This window comes from Mastomys coucha, unplaced genomic scaffold (genome assembly GCF_008632895.1).
Source record: "Mastomys coucha isolate ucsf_1 unplaced genomic scaffold, UCSF_Mcou_1 pScaffold8, whole genome shotgun sequence".
In the NCBI taxonomy this organism is placed as follows: domain Eukaryota; kingdom Metazoa; phylum Chordata; class Mammalia; order Rodentia; family Muridae; genus Mastomys; species Mastomys coucha.
This window is the reverse complement of record NW_022196914.1, coordinates 34,298,856-34,317,054: the sequence shown is the minus strand read 5'-3', so window position 1 is coordinate 34,317,054 and position 18,199 is coordinate 34,298,856. Positions and strand designations below refer to the sequence as shown.

Here is an 18,199-nt window from a genome sequence, read left to right as displayed (position 1 = left end):
ATAAGACACCTGAGATTGACTGCTGGCCTCCAAATCCATATATTTGCATATGTAGATGCACACACACAGGAAGATGTACTCAGACAAAAGTCTCTTAGCAAGACAGAATTATTTGGAGGAACTATGAAAGCCTCTGGGATCTCAGAAGAAGCTTGAAAATCCACTGTGGGAAACAAAATAAATCTGTCAGACATCAGGGTGATTTCCTTGTGCTCTCAGCAGAAAGAAGCCTCTGTGTATATAGGCATGTGTTTTCTGTGCATGTGTCTGTGTATGTATGCATGTGTATGTGTGTGCATGTGTATACATTGTGTGTATGTGTGTACACATGTGTGCACGTATTGTGTATATGTATTTTATAGATATAACTAAAATCATATTAAAATCCTTGAGAGCATATTATTATGCCCTATAGTGCTACGAATAACCTGAGAGCATATATGATGATTAAATGATGTTCAGTATATGCACAGGACTTTGCATATAGCACACATTTAAGCACTGTAGCTTTTACCAAATGCTTGAAGTTGTCGTTTTCATAATTCAAGTCCAGTATGAACTTTAGGTACTTGGTTCTTCACAATGTTGGAGGAAAAATGCCTGCTTCAAAATGCAAGTGGGTCAAGCTCCACTTGAAGTCTCTGAGGCTTGTGACTCATGGACCAGGGACATTTGTCAGAGGCAACGTGGTGCTGTGCTACTGGCTGTCTACTGGGGGGAGCTAGAGGCCACACAGGAACCTTCAAAGCTCTGTGATGGCTACAATGACAGGTTGATGACATCATGGAGCCTGGCAGCATCAAAGAGACAGAGACAGCAAGCTAAGGTCTCCCTGACCAACTGGAGGAAGTAGATGGCTGAGCTCTGAGGAAAGTGAAAGATTTTAGCTGTTCAGAACAGCAATGTCCCTGGCTGGATGTCCACTAAGAGGTGGTCCTGGACTCATGACAACTAAGAAGGAGCCGGGACACTTTTCTATAAGCAAGAACCACATGTGCAGTGTGGGTAAGGCCTTTCCATTTTTGGCTAATAGAAGGTAGAGCATTCTAAGAAACTGGCCTAGCCCAAGCCAAGGGCTATATTCCTCTATTGGTTTTCAGGTTGAGATCCTTTTGTTTGGAACAATACATATACATGCATATGCATACATACAGACAGGCTTACAAGTACATACATGTATACTGGCTCACATTTATACATATGTACAGATGCACACATGAGTACTCATATATGCACACATGCATACACACACATGCTCATACACTTATGTACAACAACTCACATCTACTTTCATATACACATATAGACACATACATGCATATACATGCACATTTTCAAAACACACATTTGCAGACAGGCACACAAATACAATGTATGGGTGGATTAGCCCATGTGTAACACAAAGCACACACAACCATACATGCACACACATTCACAACCTACTTGTTCACTTATCTCTAAAGCATTTTCAAAAGTAAATCCTAAAGTGTTTTCAAATAAACAAATTCTCCATAACAAATTTCTTGCATGGGGCTGACGGTGTAGCTCAGTGATAAGTTACGCATTTAGCAGGCATGAGACTGGGGTTCTATCCACAAGACCCCCTTAAATACCCTGTGCACCCCCTGCTACATAAAGCTACTTGGTGACATGCTAATCACCAAGGGAAGGGTTCTGAATATAGCAACCAACACAGGAAAAATGTGAGAACTCCCCTATGCAGCACATGTAGGGGTCAGGGGGAACTGGGCTAGCTCAAAGCAGCATTACTGGGGAACAACTTCTCTCCCAGGAAAAAAGGGATGGTCAGTTTTCCACACTGAGAACATGTGTCTATCATTGAGAAAGCTTAGGTATCACTGATGGGTAGGTGAGAGAAGATAACATGCATCAGGAAGAAATGGAGAGTGGAAATCAGCACAGAGAAAGAAAATTACAGTCTATGTTAAGATGGCTATGAACCGAAGTGTGCCCGTGTGTGTGTGTGTGTGTGTGTGTGTGTGTGTGTGTGTGTGTGTGAGATGTGTGTGGATATATTTGTGCCCATGTAAGAGTATGTCCATGTGTGTATCCATGTGTGATTGAGCACATCTGTGTGTATGTGTCCATGTGTGTGCGTGTGTGTGTGTGTATGTGTGTGTGATGTGTGTGGATATATTTGTGCCCATGTAAGAGTATGTCCATGTGTGTGTCCATGTGTGTGCTCATATGTGTGTATGTGTGCCCATGTGTGATTGAGCACATCTGTGTGTATGTGTCCATGTGTGAGTGTGTGTGTGTGTGTGTGTGTGTGTGTGTGTGTGTATGTGTGTGATATGTGTGGATATATTTGTGCCCATGTAAGAGTATGTCCGTGTGTGTCCATGTGTGTGCTCATATGTGTGTATGTGTGCCCATGTGTGATTGAGCACATCTGTGTGTGTGTGTCCATGTGTGAGTGTGTGTGTATGGTGCTGGGAATAATAGAGAAGAGTTAATAGATACTTACCTTCTTTAATACAGACCCAACACACACTTCCTAACACCCCAAATCAAAAATATGTGTGTTGCTGAGAAACTCATGGTCCCATGGTACCTAAAGGTATGGGTGACCTAGGCAAGGATGCTTGTGAGCATTCTTCCCGTAGGCTAAGGCTGAGTTGACCTTTGAACTGTGTGCCTGCACTGGTGTGATCACATCCACAGCAGCGCAACCATATGTGGCAGGTTTCTGCCTCAGAAGCACATGCTCTGAGGAAGCACAGAGCAGCTACCACATTGAGCATTACCAGCAGGCAATCTGGGCCCTGCCTGATAACATGGGCATGGTACCCACCAAAGTGAGTTAGTGATGGACATCTTCAAACTACCCAACTCCTGATTAGATAGAAACCAGGTAGATCATTTTTCCTGTGTTCTGACAGGCATTTCCTTTTAGAACAAAACAGAGGAATAAATTCCATTTGTTGTTACTGAAGCCACTGAAGGGAAGAAGTGATAGCAAGAGCTGGTGCGCTTGGCTTGGGTGCTGATGGGTAAATGAGCATCCTGGGAAGCAGGGATAGGAAAGTCCCTCCTTGTGCAGCGACCACTGACCTGGTGGGTGTAAATGACTACCCTCAGGGATGGGTCCACTGGAGTCCTTGCCACTCATCCTGTTGGGCTGCTTCGAGTAATTGTGGGTGAGCACTGAATGTTTCATCACCGTACACTTCTGTTTTCAGATAAAGGTTCTAACTGTGTAGCCCAAGCTGGCATTCAACCTGGCAATCCTTCTGAGGTGCTGGCAGTGCAATGCCACCCTTGACTTAACAGATTGTTTTATCACAGTATCCAACACATCAGACACTATTTAAGATATACAGCTTGAACTGAAAGTGAAAAATGAATTATTCCCACAAAACCAAATTTCACTGCAGTGAAATACAGTGGTTTTAAAAGGTTTGTGGTTTGCTTTGGAGAATCAAATAAGGAGATAGACTGAATTAGTGAACCGAAATCATCAGCTACAGGATGCAGGGGGCAGTGCCATGGGAAACATCATGTATGGAGTCTTGAGGACATAGACAATATGAACTGAGGTCAGATGGACAGGCAGACAGTATGGCAATAGGCTCTTAGGCTCTCAAGTCTTCCCTGCAGGTAGAGAGGATGCGGGTCACCCAGAGCTGCTTATTTCTGTTCTTAATTTTTAGACTTTTCTTGAGAGAAAGTTCATTATTTCACTATGGTAACAACTATGTCATCCTCAAAGGCAGAAAAGCAAGGGTTTTCTCTATAGTAGGTTGTTTAACCAGTCTCCCAAATGTGTTCCTAAAGGGACCCTCTTTACTCAGGGGTTTTCTGTGTACCTGGGACTGCAGCAGGTATAAGAATGAGAATCCTGTCAGAGGCATGAAGCTGGAAGATTGGCAACTCTGATTTAGCAATTGAACCAGGACCAGCAAGGTCTAGTCAGCCTGGGGAAGAGTGTGATTTGAATCCATGTCTCTCAACTGTCTCTCCTGTCTCCTGTGTCATGCTATCAGCATTACATATTCTTGTGTAAATGTGCTGAGTTCTCTCTGATGGCTGCAGAGATGTTTGCCACCAAAAGCTCTTCCCAAAAATTGTTTGAAAAGAATATCATATGGTAAAGAGGTTTCCAGAAATTATTCCTGATTAATTTCCTCCCTGTCTAGTGATATCACCTTTAGCCTGGGAAGCATGTGGAGCCTGCATATAGAGGAAGGCTAGAAGAGCCATGGGAAGTAGTTGACCACTTATTTGCATCATCTCTTTGCAGCTTCTTCTCTACTTACCCTTGCTTATATTATGCTTTTCCTTTTTTTAAAATTTTTCCTTAGATATTTTCTTTATTTACATGTCATATGATATCTCCTTTTCCAGTCCCCCACCTCCACCCTGCTGAAAAAAAGAAAAATAGAAAAATAAAATAAAATAAAATAAAATAAAACCCTGTTCCATCCCCCCTCCCCCTGCTCACCAACCCATCCTCTCCTGCTTCCTGGCCCTGGCATTCCACTACACTGGGTCATAGATCCTTCACAGGACCAAAGGCCTCTCCTCACATTGATGACCAACTAGGTCATCCTCTGCTATACATATGCTGCTGGAGCCATTCATTAGTCCCACCATGTGTACTCTTTGGTTGGTGGTTTAGTCCCTGGGAGCTCCAAGGGTACTAGTTAGTTCATATTGTTATTCCTCCTAAGGGGCTGCAAACCCTTCAGCTCCTTGGGTTCTCTCTAGCTCCTTCATTGGGGACCCTGTGCTCAGTCCAATGGATGGCTGTGAGCCTCCAGAAATTGGACATAGTAGTACCAGAGGACCCAGCTATACCACTCCTGGTCATATACTCAGAAGATGCTCCAACGTGTAATAAGGACACATGTTCCACTATGTTCATAGCAGCCTTATTTATAACAGCCAGAAACTGGAAACAACCCAGATGTCCTTCAACAGAGGAGTGGATGCAGAAAATGTGGTACATCTACACAATGGAGTACTACTCAGCTATTAAAAACAATGAATTTATGAAATTCTTAGGGAAATGGGTGGATCTGGAGAATATCATCCTGAGTGAGGTAACCCAATCACAAAAGAACACACATGATATGCATTCTCTGATAAGTAGATATTAGCCCAGAGATTGGAATACCCAAAGTACAATCCACAAACCACAAGAAACTCAAGAAGAAGGAAGAGCAAAGTGTGGAAACTCTGTTCCTTCTTAAAAGGGGGAACAAAATACCCATGGAAGGAGTTGCAGAGACAAACTGGAGCAGAGACTGAAGGAAAGACAATCCAGAGATTGTTACACCTGGGAATCCTTCCCATATTCAATCATCAAATCCAATCCAGACAGTATTGTGGATGGAGGGAGGGATTTATTCAACTTATACTCCACATTGCTGTTCATCACCAAAGGAAGTCACACAGGGCAGGAACTTGGAGGCAGGAGCTGATGCAGAGGCCATGGAGGGGTGCTGCTTACTGGATTGCTTCCCCTGGTTTGCTCAGCTTGCTTCCTTATAGAACCCAGGACTACCAGCCCAGGGATGGCACTACCCACAATGGGCTGGGCTCTTTCCCCTTGATCACTAATTGAGAAAATGCCTTACAACTGGATCTCATGGAGGCATTTCCTCAAGGGAGGGTCTTTTCTCTGTGATAACTCCAGCTTGTGTCAAATTGACACACAAAATCAGCCAGTACAACTGATCCCTTGTCTAAAACACATCACTATTAAGCCTCAACCCTTACTTTCTTATTCATCCTCAAGATCTAAGTAACTTTACAAGTCCCAGAGCCTTTGCAAATTCTTACATATTAAAATTTTAATCCCTTTAAAATATCCAATCTCTTTTGAAATTGAAAGTCATTTTACAATTCAAAGTCTCTTAATTGTAAGCAAAATCAAACTCTTAACTGTCCAGTGTCTGGAATCCACTCCCGATCTTCTGGGCTCCTCCAAGGGCTTGGGTCACTTCTCCAGCTCTGGCCTTTGTAGCACACATCTTGTCTTCCAGCTGCCTTGGGTTCAGCTGCCTGTACTCTACTGCGACTGCTATTCTTGGTGGTCAACTCATGGAGGTGCCATCGTACTGGTACAAAGCACTGCTGTCTTCGGCTGAACCTGGACTGCATTTTCACAAATAACTACTTATAGGCTCTTTTCATGGCACTAAGCCTCAACTTCTTTGCATAATCCCTTCAGTCCTGAGTCTTCAACTGCTGCTGAGGCTGCACCTTCACCAATGCCTCTCCTGGCCTCTCACAATGCCAAACATCAGCTGCTACCCCTTCATGTTTCAGAACCAGTACCACATGGGCGACTCTTATACATTACGAAGTCTGATTGCCAACATGAGATACGGCTGTGGCTGCCTCTGGGACCATATCTTCTCTGTGTTCTCAGGAAACACTTCCCTGAAGATTTCACCTCAGTGATGCTGGTCTCTTCTTAATCACCTCTAATTTCTTAGTTCCAGCTGTCCAGCATCAATTGTCCCCAAAATGCAAAGGTTTCACTTTAGTAGTTCTGGTATCTTGTTAATCACAGCTGACCAAAGCCACAGAATCCTCACAACCAAACCAGCAACAGCCCTAATAAGTCTTTAATCTTCCCTCTGAAATTTCATAAGCCAGGCCTCCATTGTTTGCACTGTTATCTTCCAACATTATCTTCCAAGCTCCCACAGAACTTCCCATAGAGCTCTTAACATTCCAAGGGCTCTTCTAGCTCAAAGTTCCAAAGTCCTTCTACAATTCTCCCAAAATCATGGCCAGGTTGTTACAGGAATACGGCATTCCTAGTACCAGTTTGTCTTAGTCAATGATTGTATTTCTGCATACAACATCATGGCCAAAACCAAGTTGTAGAGGAAATGGTTTATTCAACTTACACTTCCACATTGCTGTTCATCACCAAAGGAAGTCAGGACAGGAATTCACACAGGGAAGGAATTTGGAGGCAGGAGCTGATGCAGAGTCCATGGAGGAGTGCTGCTTACTGAATTGCTTCCCCTGGCTTGGTCAGCTTGTGTTCTTATAGAACCCAGGAATACCTGCCCAAGGATGGCACCACCCACAATAGGCTGGGCCCTTCCCACTTGATCACTAATTGAGAAAATGCCTTACAACTGGATCTCATGGAAGCATTTCCTCAAGGGAGGCTCCTTTCTCTGTGATGACTCCAGCTGTGTCAAGTTAACATAAAACCAGTACACCTATTTATCATCTATTTATCTATCTATTATCTATCTTTCTATCATCATAATCTATCATCTTTCTATCTATATATCACATATCTATCATCTATTATCTATCTATCATCCATCTAACTACAATAAATTGTATCACTTACCTATCATCTATCTTTTATATATTTAATTATTATCTATATATCTTTAATATATTTCTACATGCTATCTATCTATAATCTATTTATCTAATCCTATCATTGATCATCTATATATCCTTTATTTACTTATTAGACACCATTTATCATGTATTTATAAACCTTCCACCTATTTGTCATCTGTGTATTTATTCATGTACCACATATCTGTCATCTCTCTCTCATCTATCATCATCTATCTTCTTAAAAATTCTGTCCATTATTGAGTTTATGTCTGTGCTGGAGACACTGTTCATGTCTTTTCTTTCTTGGAGTTTAATTACTGGCATGAAAAGCAGACATTAAATGCAATCTATTCAATGAAAATTCCCTATGCCCATACATGGTAACATTTGAATGAATTAAGTCCAAGGCCATAGGAGGAGGAGCAGAGAGCAAATAATAGTTGCTAGGAGAAGAGGTCTTAGAGACACTGTGATTTATCAGTTGTCATCTTATATCACCTCAATGAAGTTAGTAGAAAAAGTTGATAAAATATTAAAAATAGGGTGTTTCAGAAACATTGAGGTAGCTGTGCCTAGATGGATAGAGTACTTGAAACATACCAGAAAATATAGTGGGTCTGACACCTAGCACCATATCTCCCTTCAGGTGTGTGCAGATTCCAAGTTGGAATGAGGTCCAGACACCATGAATATCAGTAGCAAGCCAGTGACTAAGGAAAATGCACAGCGCTTGGTTTCTAGAGACAAATTTGAAGCACAGGGTCAGTTTGCTGCATGAATCACTTTCTATGTCAGAAGCTGGCTTCACACACACTTGCAATGGATAAATTTTCATGATGTTCCAGTGTTCCCACCATGCCACCATGTGCCCACTGGCTCCTTGATAAGATCTACATGTATGATGGTGGGAGTGTTTTTAGTTTTGGTAAGAAAGCACAAGGCCCTTCCTATCTTTCTTTTTCAGTTTATTCTTAATCTGGAAGAACAATCACCACTGGCTCTTGTTTCACTAATGAGTCTGAAAATCTTGGTGTTTATTGTAGCATTTAGTCATTTACATTTAGTGCAATTCTTGCTCTTATTGCCTTGGACCTGCAGTTTGGCTGTTTGAATTTTCACCTGCTCCTCTGTTCCTCTTCTCTAGTCTTCCTTAGTGTCAACTAAGCTATGTTCATAACATAGACTTCTAGATGCTCTTCTCAGATCTCCAGCTGCAGAGCATGCAACCAACAGACAGCTCCTCCTCAATGATCCAAATTCATCACTGATACTGAATGGGCCACCCTTCCATGACCAGCTTCCAGATAGTGACTGAGAATGGCAAACTCTTTCCTGAGACCTCTAGCTCCATCTAAGGACACTTGTTGGCCATTTCCAGACTCTGGTAGGCCTGGCTCTCAGCCTAAGACTCTACTCAGTCTCCTCCTCTTCTTCATGGGAGGAGTTTCCCTCCTTATGGGATAGATCCCTATAGGCCTTCTCTGTAGATCTTTGAGGCATCTCAGTTCACCTTGGTCTTTGCTTTCTGTTCTATTTATGTACACTGTGTTTTCTGTAGTCCATCTATGGCTTTTCCATTGTATCTTGCTGTGTTAGAGTGCTTTGGGGTCCCAACTTCCTCTCATCATCTCATCTCATCTCATCTCATCTCATCTCATCTCATCCAGTCCACTTAGGAGTTCATAGTCAAATATTCAAGGTAGCTTCCAAGGCTGGAGAAGCAGGCAACAAACCTAGCATGGAATATGCATTTCAATAGTGCCTGGCACCCAATACTCTCTGTATCTGTGCCTATCAGAGCAATAAGAAGAAGAGGCATTGGCTGTACTCATTCTACATATGAAAATCAAATGTACTATTTCAGTTCATCAAGGTTATTGGGTCACTCAGTAGAGATGGGTGCAGGGTATGAGGTATGGCTCAGTTGGCAGTCAGACAGTGTTTTTGATCTCAATAGACCACTGCCTCCAGAGCTCAGCCCCAGATCACCAGCAGAGAAGTGTAAGTCCTAGGAACTTCTCTACAATGTTGCCAGTCACACCTGCTCTGTTCACCATTTGCCCTTTGTAGGGCTGATGTTTAGGCCTCTGGTTGGTGCTGCCTGTGTCAAGCTGGCTTTGTTGCCTGGATCCCTATGATCCCTCTGTTTACCATGGAAGTGACACCTGTACCTGTATTCCAAAGCTCTGTAGAGAGAGGGTCCTGGGTTTGTGCAGTGGTCTCTGACTACTCAGTCATATCTTTTGTTTCCTGACATGAATGATGTCTTGGGATCCCAATGAGATATCTTTTGGCAAAGTACAAGAAAAGTATGAGTCTCACTCACTGAAGGGAAAAAAAATGCCTTAACCTATCAAGCATTGCGTCAAGGCCTAGGTTAATTTCACAAAAGTGTTCTGGCCCCTGGGACTTGAGGATCTCCTTACTATAATATACATGCATCTATGCAACATGATGTGAACACATAGGAACACAAACTCACAAATATGTGACTATACCCACATTCACGAACTGCTTCAAAATGTCTCACAATGTGCCTTGTGTCTCTTTGCCATTTTCTTCAGTGGCTCCTTCTTCTGGTTTTTTTTTTTTTTTTTTTTTTTTTTTTTTTTTTTTTTTTTTTTTTTTTTTTTTTTTTTTTTTTTTTTTTTTTTTTGGCTTAGTGACAGCAGGACAGGGCTCTGACCCAGCAGGTTCCACTTCACTTGTCCCCAACACCAAAGATGTACTGTTCCAGAAGTGCTTGGAACATTTGGCTCAGCAGATAATGCCGCACCAGCTCTCTTCTGACTGGATCTCCCTGTGGAGAGTGTGGAGGCTGGGTCTTCTCTCTCTCCTGGGTTTGGTGCCTTTCACAATGTCAGGGGAACCCAGAAGGGCTCCAGCACTGGAGTGCTCCTTGGCATCCAGGCAGTTGGCTTTCCAAACAGCAGTGTGGCCCTGTCAGCACCTCTCTCAGCCTTGCCTGCCTGTCTTATTTCTGGAAGCTGTGATGTTCAATAATTCAGGGGGAGCACGCATCAGCATATCTTACAGCATATTTGATGTGCCAACAAACAGACTGCAGACTGTTTCGTTTCAATTAGCCCCTTTGTTGCCAACAAAAGCCCAACAAACCCCCTGAGTGAGGGCCAGGCCTCGCTCCAGCCTGTTCTTGGCCAGTCTTGGGCTCTGTGTGTGTGTACACAGCGTCCGCCACCCTCTGCTCCTATCCCCTCTCACTTTCTATGCTATTGTTCTCCTGGTATCTTTTTACCTGGGATCAAGTGACTTTCTCCAACCCAGAAATAAGGACTCAGCTCCATTTTCAGGCTTCTTCTGATCTCCCCAGCTAATTGGCTCAGGTGTAAACCAAACCAGCAGGGCAAAGACTTTGAAGTGAGGCTGCTTTGCACAGAACGCCTGGGAGCATCCGTCTGTGTGTCAAATACCATCCGGCCAGCCCGCTGCTTGGCCACTAATGAAAACGCAAGTAATCAGGGTGTATTACAAGGCTCACATCCATGTTGGTGCTTTATTGTGAGCTTATCATTAACTTTGCAGGCTGGACTTGGAATGCAATCTGGCCAGTTTTTAATAAGAGGGGGCATCGGTGTCACCTGCGTGAGACACGGGGCAACACCAGCTGTGCCTTCTTTACATAGGGAGCCACCCCTTTCTTTGATCAATAATGCCTTTTCACTTTAAAAGGGGGGCTCATTTTTCTGAGAGGTGGGGGGAGGACCTTCCCAGCCTTGTGCCTGCAGTCTGTTTGTCCAGAATGCACAATTACAGAAAGGTCAGTCCACAGAACACTGGGGACCCTTGCTGCTTTGCCTGACGCTACCTTCTCACTCTATTTAAAGGGTGCACTGACCACAGGGCCCACCCCCTGTTTGTGTGTTGATTATCAATGGCTGCTTTGCAAAGGAACAAAAGCAAGAAAAGCACCTGGCCTTTTTGGACTCTGATTTTGCTCAGGTTCTCTTCATTTTTAATATGCAAGCTGGCTGCATGAAACCAACATAATGAATGTCATCTTTTCCATGGCTCTTCTGGATGGCCGGGAGGTTTTGCATGTCTTGCTTATACTTTGTCCCCAGGGTATGAACTCTGTGCTTTCTCTTTCATCTGATCTTTGGCTTCTGAGCTGCATGCCCATGGTGGGTGCAGAGCCTTTCACACCCAGCTGCAAGATAAACATATACGCCTTTCTGGAGTGACATGTGCTGATCAAATATTTTGAAAATTTTATACATGGATTGTTATGCAAAGGGATGAGGCACAGATTTCTGTGCTCTTAATAGTATGGCTTAGGAACTACCATGTGTTTGAAGGGACAGAAGCACCCAGTTTGTGGATGTGAGTGCACACAGAGACATTACTGCAAACCTCTATCTGCTTGGCGACCAAAGCATACCATGGGCAGACATTTGTTCCCTTTTGTCCTAGTGACTTAGAATGTGGACCAGACATGTCTTTACAGATGATGGCCTGTCTTCCCCCTGTGTTCTTGTGTGGTGTCTTGATTGTTCTCACGTTCTGGGTCTTTTCACCAGGCCCTCTACTGAGTGAAGGCGATGTTAGTGATTTCATTTTAGTTTAATCAGCCATTAAAGACTGGCCTCTTCATTGACCCACATTCGGAGGTCCTGGGACTTAAAGCATCAATGTGTGAATTGAAGGGATATGTGTTAGCCAGTGGTTCTCAGCCTTCCTAATACAGCGACCCTTTAGTTTAGTTCCTCATGTTGTGGTGACCCCCAACCATAACATTATTTCGTTGCTACTTCAGAACTGTAATTTTGCTACTGTTATGAAACATAATGTAAATATCTGTTATGTAGGATATCTAATATGTGTACCCCAAAGGGATTGTGACTCATGGACTGAGAACCATTTGTTTAGCTTATTGTGGGGAAAAAAGCAGGTCACAAACTTTGGTTTAACATTGTCAAGTTAGGACAGAGTTATTGGCACTGGCCTGGAAGTGGTACCAGAGGCCACAACTTCATTAAAATGTCCCCTGGAAGCCCAGAAGGGGGCCAGTTTGGGTCTCTAAGGCTCACCAAGAAAATGGACAACTGACATCCCCAGTCTGCAATCATGGTCTCTGCCTGCCCACTAGGTAGGGAGGAACACACTCTGCCTGCAGGCTCTGGGGCCAAGGGAATGTCACATCTCACTGCCTTGGCATCAGCAGATCCTTGGTTGGTAGGATGGGGCCTTTGACCTGTACCACAGTATTATGGGTGGTTGTGTCACCTGTTATGGGCAAATGTACACAAGCAACAGCCAGGTACCACATTTTGGTTTCTGCTGAGACTGGTACCAACAGCAGAAATTCCAAAAGATGAAGACAGAAAAGGCAGACATACAACATGATTCTCCCCAAAGACAAGTCCCACAGGCCCAGGTATGAAAGTTCTTCAGAGAAAGCTACAAGGTACATGTTCATGGAGAATGCCAGCCTTGTCCACCCCCAACCCTGATGCTGGGTCAGAATCATAAGCCAGCTTGACACAGCCAGGGCTCTCTGTCTCAGCCTTTAAGTTTCAGACTCACTTTGCTTTTCATTAGGTTTATTGGAGGGAACATCCTAGGGATATCATCAGCTCATTTTCTATGCCTGTGTTTTCCCAAGAATCAGTCAGCCTCTGGGAAGTACAAGGAGCCATGCACGTTTACATACCCATAGCAGCCTATGACCTTTCCTCTCTGTGTCTAGAGTGATATTGAGTCTGTAGTCAAGTGGTTGATACAGAGGTCAGAAGCTATCTTCAGAAAAACAGATGTGGTGGTACCAGAACAAGACACCCTATCAGGGAAATATCAAGATCCTTGTACCCCAGACATGGAAACCTCAAGTGCAGGGTCTCCAACAACACAGGCAGAAAGTAGTAATGAGGTCTGTCTAAATGAAAAGGAAGGCACGTTACTCCTGCTCTCTATCCCCATTGTTGGGGGAAGTAGTAAACTACTCTTGCCAAGAGGCACACCTCTCACTGTTGGTGAATTAGCAGACCCTCCCTGAGAGGGGCTCAGTGGAGCTGCGTAGGGGATGCTGTTTTTATACACATATGGCAGTGGAGCTGCATAGGGGAGGGTGTTTTTATTCACATATAGCAGCTTACCTTAGGCTCTCTCTGCTGAGTGCCTCTCTGTGCTGAGTGAAATGAACTTCTGATGCAAATACTGATTGATAATTTGATTGACAATCCTGGATGACGCAGACATGAATCTGTACAGATACACTGTAAGCTTACTCTTCTACCAAATGACAGCAGCTTTCTGGATGAATTTAGTGACCTTTTCAAGTACTGCAAGAAAGTCTTTTCAGCTCTTTGCAGTACTGACAATATCATGGCAAGGGAAACACTGCCCATTAAATGTTCACATGCATGCTTGTTTGTTCTAGCAACAGTTGGGCCTTGTGTGTAATCAGAGGTGAGGTCAGATGTGTAAGGCTTCCCGGTGGCTTTATTTTACTATTCCATCAGATTCTTGGGGTGGGGCCAGGGCCTCTAGCATCCTTGATCTGTAGGCTTTTGTGAATCTGGGGCAGAGCATCCAGCTGACAATTTCTCCTGTTTCCTAGAGAGTCCTAAAAACTCTTCTGCTTTGGACTTCTCCAGGGTCTTTTGTGCACAGCGTGAGCCTGCTAGATATTGGAAATCAGGTGGCAGAGGCCTGGGATCAGACAGTTCTAGCAAGGAACCTTCTGCAGTTACACCTGAATCACTGTGCTATGGGAGGCCCTCATTTTAAGTGGTTCCACACAGGCTGGATCATACTAATGTGTATGCATAAAAGCATGCTACCTACCAGGGATCTGTAATACAATGTTATACATGTTTCATACCTACAGCTAACACTTCACTTTGAGAAGCTTACACAATGTGTGTCAGTCTCCACATGTTCATAGGAGACACAGCCCATTCCATGGAAAGAACATTCACCACTGAGATTGACATGCTTCATTTGTTCTGGGAAGATAGTTTGTCTTTTAATCTTTTATGTGTATGTAATATGATGTGAGTGAATGTTTGCGTGTGTGAGCACGGGTATGCATGTGTCAGTTGTGCATGTGTGGCGAGCAGAGGACAACATAGGGTGTCAGTCTTTCCTTTCCCTCTTACTTTAAGGCAGACTCTCTAGTTGTCCCCCTCTTTTACACCAGGTTAACTGACCCATGGGCTGCTGGGAATTCTCCTGTTTCTGTCTCCATCTTGTAGTAGGGGTGCAGACAGTATAGGCGTACACTACTGCTTCTGGCCTTAAATGAGTTCAAAGGATCCAAGCTCAGGCCCTCATGCTTGTGTGGGAGAGGCTTTGCCCACTGGGTCATCTTCCTATCTGAGGGGAAATGCTCTTTAATTCACATTACAAGGTGAACTTGTGTGCTACGAGATCTAATTTCCTTTTCTTTTTTTTTTCTTTTTCTTTTTTTCTCTTTTGGTCTTCTGTTCTTATCAAATTTAGCTAAGTTGTAATACGAAGAAAACCAGTAATTTCCCACTGTTGTGTCTTACAGTATAACCCCAAACCCAGAAGGGAAGTAAAAGCAAGTGAACTAGCCTAGGCTATACAGTCAGACCCTAGAGGGTGATGTTTACTGTCCTTTCTTAAAAAATACATTTTAACGTTTGAATATGGCTCAGGTTCCACTGATCACAGCTACAGGGATTCTTGCACAAATACCCTTTGCCTGGTTATTCTGATTCTCGAGCCAAAGCCTTAGCTGTGAAACTTCGCAGGAGCTTCCTAGAGTTTCATCTCACAGAGTCCTTACATTTCCTACCATCTCTGTGGAGTGGCCTAAATGTCGGTTCCTTGTCTTTTAGTTATAACTAAGAATGAAACCTCAGTGAATGAGGGGCTGTGTTAACTGTCCAGCAGAACCCCAAAGCTTGGTAACTAGCGGGTCTACGGAATCACTTTGAACACAGTGGGAAGAACCAAGGAGACAATGTTGAAAATTGAAAAGTTTAAGAAATTACGAAGGTCAGAATCTATTGCTCACCGTGTGCTGAGCCATCACTGGAACTAGGTGCTTCACAAAAGCAGGAAATAGAGGCTTGAGGGTTCAGGTGTCAGCTCCTCCTTACAAGGCTGACTGGTTTATGGAAAGTGGTTATCTTTCTGTCTCAGAGGGAAAGTGGTTCATAGCTCACAACTTTGTAAACTTGGATGCAATGAACACCTTTCATCACTTCCCAGAACATGGACTTCTATTGCTGTTCCTCTAAGGGCTATGGGGCACTGTTGAATTGTGCATGCAACACACATACACACACACATGAGAGAGAGAGAGAGAGAGAGAGAGAGAGAGAGAGAGAGAGAGAGAGAGAGAGAGAGAGAGAGAGAGAGAGAGAGAGAGAGAGAGAGAGAGACAGAGAGACAGAGAGACAGAGAGAGAGAGACAGAGAGAGCACACACATACCATGCAAGAGGCTTTTGTTTTCTTATGCTTTTGTGTTTAAATCTGAAGTTTGCCAAGAGATGCCCTAAGACAGTTCAAGCAGGAGACTCCAAGAAAGGAGTTTTCAGAAAGATTTTGCTGAAGTCACACACAAATGTAGATCCACTGGGGTCTCTACATGGGTGGGACCCTTCCTAGAGAGAGGAGCTCACCCTCTGTCATGGAGCAACAGTGACAAGCTGGATTTCTGTGCAGCACAGGCTGCTCCAGCTGTGGCTAGGAGGCCTGTTTCTGCACCTGTCACCGGGCCCTCATTATCAAGCCACACATTGCTCCCCCCACTGGCTGCTCCTGAGGACACCTTTATAATGAGTCTTCCCGCCTCAGTTTATGGAGAGGCTCATTACACACGTCACCATGAGATTTTGCACACCCAAAGAACTGCATTAATAAATTAATTTTTCTTTTCCAAGTCCCAGCTGCAGAGAAGAGCTGTGCCCGAGAAAGGTGGTCAGCCATTCCCAGAAAGGGACTTGCTTGACCCATCACTGATAAACTCTGCATAAGCAACCAATATGTGATTCAGACTTGAGAAAAGTTGTTTTGGAGGTACTATCTTACTACCACTACCACTACCACTACTATTACTATTATTATTATTGTTATTATATTTATTTATTAATCTTATTAGATATCCCTAGCTGTTCTGGAGCTCACACTATAGACCAGGCAGGCTTCCAATCACAGAGATCTGCCCACCTCTGCTTCCTGAGTATTGTTATTAAAGGTGTGTGCCACCTGCCCATCTGACAGGTTTTAACTTTTAAGGAGAATTTTCCAGAATACTTTATATTGTCCTTCACATTTCTCATGTTAGTAACATATTCATAGATACTGGTTAATTAGTCTAATATTTATATTTTTCAAACCAGAGTACTGATTTAGGTAGAAACATCCTTACTGGCTAGCTTCTTTGTCCACTGAGCAGGTCCTTTGTGCCTCCTCTTGCCATGAGCACCACACCATGAGCAGCTATGTCTTTCCACTGAGTCAGACTCTTGGATCTCATATTTTCTTACTTTCTGAGAAAGAGCAGATTTCCTACCTAGCAATGATCACCATGAGCAAAGAAGACCTAGGCTGTAAATCACATAGCCTGTGCCACCCAGGACCACTGCATGAATGAATATAAACTTGTGACAAATGGTCATAACTGGAAAGCTGGAGTGGGGTTATAAAGTCAGGGGACTTCAGTGCTCTGTCAAGTATTCCTAGTTCCACATTGAGCAGAACATACCAGAATGATTACTCCTGGCTTGTCTCTGATCATACAGGAAATGCTTTCAAGCTTTTATAACCAAATGTGATTTTAGCCTTGGACTTGCCGTATGTGGTGTTTATTGTGTTAGATGCATACCATCAGTGCTTATTCAGGAAGTTTGATTGGTTAAGCAAGTTCCTTTCTGGGCACAGCAAATAACAGATTTTCAAATAAAAAAAAAATCTTGAAATCACTCATGACCTAGAGAAGAAACAGAATATCTCATTGAAATGCCAGGAAGATATAATGGCTTTAAACACAATGGAACCCTAAACACACTGAGTAAAATTCAAAAGAATCATAAGAGACATGTCAACAGCTATGGCTAGAGATGTCAGTCCACTGTCAGTATAAAATGAGAGAAAGTTTAAGGGCAGATGATTAACTGATACGTTTGAAAGCTTCTCCTAAGCAGTAGCTTGCACTTGTCTTTCAAGCACACAGCAGAAACAGGTATTCTTTAGACTTGACCATATACCAAACCATAAGTAAAAGAGTTTCAAAGATTAAAATCACATGGAGCATATTCCCCAGCTATGGCAAAATTAGGGATTATTGGAAGGATAAAATTGTGGAAACCTATAAATATCTGAAATGCAGATATATCTGCAAAAGGTTTATATCTGAAAAAGGTTGACAGTAAACAGACATCTTCCCTACAATAATTAATAATAATAATAATGTAATAATGTAAGAATAAGATCAGATATCAAATGAGAAATCAAGACCACAGAGAGTTTAACAGAAAGATATGGACACATGGACACATGGACAGAGCTGAGGGTAAAACCATGTAAGAGTCTCACAGGTACAGAATGCATGTGTAAAAGCTTAGCATGCCCTCTTGATAGAAGCTTTTCTTGAATAAGCACTGATGGTATGCATCTAACACAATAAATGCCACATACAGAAGTCCAAGGCTAAAATCTCATTTGGTTATAAAAGCTTGAAAGCATTTCCTGTATGATCAGAGACAAGCCAGGGGTAATCATTCTGGTATGTTCTGCTTAATGTGGAACTAGGAATACTTGACAGAGCAATTAAGCAAGAAGACAAAATAAATGAAATGTATTCAGATTAGCAATGGTAAGTTCAACACCTCTTTTGACAATAAGAACTGGTGTATAAAA

The 18,199-nt window shown here is 43.1% G+C and overlaps 1 long non-coding RNA gene across 4 annotated transcripts in view; it reads left to right on the top strand.

Moving 5' to 3' along the window:
- The first annotated feature begins 820 nt into the window (after positions 1-820).
- The window catches only part of LOC116083643, a 40,620-nt gene continuing 23,241 nt past the window's right edge, over positions 821-18,199 (top strand). For all 4 annotated transcript variants that reach the window (XR_004115827.1, XR_004115828.1, XR_004115825.1 and 1 more), the window contains exon 1: positions 821-1,005. This is a non-coding gene — a long non-coding RNA (uncharacterized LOC116083643). The remainder of the gene's footprint in view (positions 1,006-18,199) is intronic.